Source organism: Aythya fuligula, chromosome 1, assembly GCF_009819795.1.
Source record: "Aythya fuligula isolate bAytFul2 chromosome 1, bAytFul2.pri, whole genome shotgun sequence".
Taxonomy (NCBI): Eukaryota; Metazoa; Chordata; class Aves; order Anseriformes; family Anatidae; genus Aythya; species Aythya fuligula.
Window position 1 is genome coordinate 134,962,459 of NC_045559.1, and position 2,783 is coordinate 134,965,241.

The following is a 2,783-nucleotide window of genomic DNA, read 5'->3' on the forward strand; positions in this document are numbered from 1 at the left end:
ACTTATGTTTACAAACTGTAACTTGTAAAAATGGATCATGCCAGTACTAGTTAAAAAACAAAACAAAACAAACAAACAAACAAAAAAAAACTGCTAGTGATGTGATCCTAGCCAGACTTTCTAAGGAGGCAAGTGACTTTGTTTGCACTGAAGATTGTAGTGAAATTGCAGAGATTTTAGTGCTTTAAACTGTATTTTTGACCATTCTTTGCAGTACGTAGATGAAGTCAGAGTTTATCATAAGCATGCTGCTAAAACTCTGTAGAGAAATTGGACTTTGAAGTGAGGAATTTGAAAGTGAATGATTGTAGGGATTTTTTTATTTTCCTATGACTGCCCCTACAAGCATTTTACTTGCTAAGCCAGTTTAGTTGCTTAACTGTTTCTTTATCATCTCAGTGTTTTTCCATAAGTATTACATAACAAAAAATAATACAGATTTCTGTTTGTGTCATTTCAATATTTAGCTTCTTCTGTACAACAAGTTCAATCTGAAAACTTGTCAGAGTTAAAAGGGAATATTACCACTGTCATCGTCTCTTTGTAGTACTGAGATGTGAGAAACAGAGAGGCCATATAAAGCACACAAAAACTCAAATGTTTTTTCTGGCAGAGAATTCACCAGTAGTAGTGTGTAGTGAGGAAACAACAAATTCCTGTACTTTGGTACAATTTAAACACAGCTGAAAAGGAGGAAATACTACAGGGCTTGGAATGCAAATAAACATAATCCCCTTTCTGCTTCATTGTTACAAACTTTTTTTTTTTTTTTTTCTTCTCCTAATAAATTATCTTGGTTTAAAAATTAATTTTGTTGGAAACAATAAGTTATCATAGGTGTTACCTTTGCTTTGGGTCACTAACATAGTGGTGAGTAATAGGATGTAAGGGCTGCACAAGCAGCCTCCACTTCCAGACATAGTTTTATTACTAGGGAAAAATTTAAAGCATTTTTTGTTATTATTATTTTTTCCTTGTGGTTTTAAAGATATGCCAGCAGCAGCATGGACACATCTTCAGTAGAGATCACATGGTCAGAACAATGGAAACAGCCTAGAAAACTGAAAGAAAAATTTAGTCATAATTTGGACCAAAGACAGATGTAATTTAATTCTTATATTATTGGCAATTTTTAAAGACACACCTTTCCCAAAGTGTGACATAATTTTCAAGAGAGACAATTCTCAATAACAATCTTTGCACCAGAAAGATCACAAGCTGTTAAGTAATTGTACTAAATAAGTATTATAGTCAAACAGGTCTTAGTAAAAGTAGCCAAATTTGGTACCTTGTGTCTTAAAAGGTAACCAAGCAGTCATGTGTGCAAGGAGGTCAACAAAAACCTGCCTCTAGCCATGGTTATCCCTGCCAATGTGTTGTACGAACCCGCCAGGTGAAGCCGCTACATCTTTCTGCCTCACTGACTTCTGCTGACTTCTCTCGAGTGCAGTTAAATTCACCAGTCACAATGTTCAAGAGACTGGAAGGACTGAAATGTCAACAAATGAACAGATGAGAGTTTCTCTGATTGCTCAAGACCTTTAGAAGGGTAAAATGCATTGCAGCAGAGCTAACTTCCCAAAGTGTATGTGTGCAAGGAGGAACACTAAACCTGCAGCTGTGAGAGAAGACAGTGCAATTAATATCTTCAGGTAGGTTTAATATCACAGTAGGTTTAGCTTTCCTCAAAATGCAATGAAGAATAAAAGATGACATGAAAGAAGAAAAGGGGGAGGACAAGCTAATCCCGTTATCCTGCCTGGAAGGCCAGAAAGCAGGGTGGGAGGAAACAAAACCACAGGCTCTGAGTTCAGTTTGGCAATTATTTGTGGCATCTCTTTGCAGGCATTAAAATAGAGCAGTGTTAGGCTTTACACAAATCTGCACAGAATTAACTGGGTAGGGAGTCTAGAAAAGGCAGTGGCCGCGTTGTGCCAGTGTTTCAAGAATAAAGACTTTGTACTCTGCCTGGAATTCATGTGAAACCTCAGTGGCAGTCCCGCTCGCTCACTGCTCCTGGCAGGCATCCCAGCAGTTCCTGTGTCCAAGACTGGGGGAAGGGAGATTAAGAGCAAAAGCACTAAATCCAGTCCGGCTTCCTCCCACATACATCTTAGAGGATGAGGACTGCTCAGCAAACCAAGGAGCAAGAAAAATTTGAGAGAAAGAAGAATCATTTGTTTTCCACATTGTTGAAAGGGGCTGGTCTTTTTTATTAGACTTTATGTCTGTTTATTGTGGCTTACTGGTTTACAGAGGAAACTGCTATTTGCCATTTTCTTGGATTTGTGTAAATTACTGTACTGATTTCCAGAGGACAATATTATTTTTAGATTTATGCATTACATTGTTTTTTTGTTTTGTTTTGTTTAACAACTAAGGAAACTTCACAAGCCCTAGGCCTCACTATGGTGTTCATCACACTCTCAGTGATGTCAGTGAGAGCTCTGCTTGTAGAAGGAATCAGCCCCTAACAGAAAAAAGGTGAATATGTATATTTAAATTTATTTTTAACAAGTTTTGTATTTCTTCTAATCCTTCAGTAAGGGTAGTGTTCGTAAAATAGCTTGTATTAAATCAGGGAGCAATAATTTTAATCTTACCACAGCCAATAGTATTAAAATCCAAATATATTTTAATATTACCACTGCAGCTCCTCAGTTTGTAATTCCCAGCTTTCTTTAGAAGCTCTACAAAATCTTTGTCTAAACACTAATGCAACTGCAGTCACCAGCTGGCTGTGCCACACAAACCTGTGGGAACACAGTGGAAGGCAAGAGAGC